The following is a 486-nucleotide window of genomic DNA, read 5'->3' as shown; positions in this document are numbered from 1 at the left end:
TCTCGCGTAACAGGCTTCGCGATATCTCACGAAACACTGTTACGCTGCGACGCGCCTGGCGCACATGTAGCTAGGCCTGCGGCGCTGACACCCGATACAGGCTTATAGCAGTGATTATACAGTTATTCGAAATAGTGTGTTTTTTTATTACGATTTTATAGACCATTTGGCCATTTTCACCTTTTCGTCAAGAAATGCCTCATAGCACCCAAACGGTACAAGATAGAGCAAAACGGACGAAATTTTCGTCGAAGGGCTCTACTTCGACGAGTTACCCCTACGGAACCCATAAAACAATATTATCAAAAAATTGCGACCTATGGTTTTTGATTTTTTTTAAGTCAATTTTTGAGGTAGAATGCTCATCTTCGAACTCGATCTGACTTTTTCTGAAAACAAAAAACACCCCAAAAATCCCAGATCGCTATCTCAATAGGCTATTCCGCTCGACGCGGTAAGAAGAACACAAGAATCACAAAAGCCGAG

The sequence above is a fragment of the Frankliniella occidentalis genome, unplaced genomic scaffold, assembly GCF_000697945.3.
Source record: "Frankliniella occidentalis isolate FOCC.00 unplaced genomic scaffold, Focc_3.1 Scaffold254, whole genome shotgun sequence".
Classification (NCBI taxonomy): Eukaryota; Metazoa; Arthropoda; class Insecta; order Thysanoptera; family Thripidae; genus Frankliniella; species Frankliniella occidentalis.
This window is presented reverse-complemented; position numbering follows the sequence as displayed.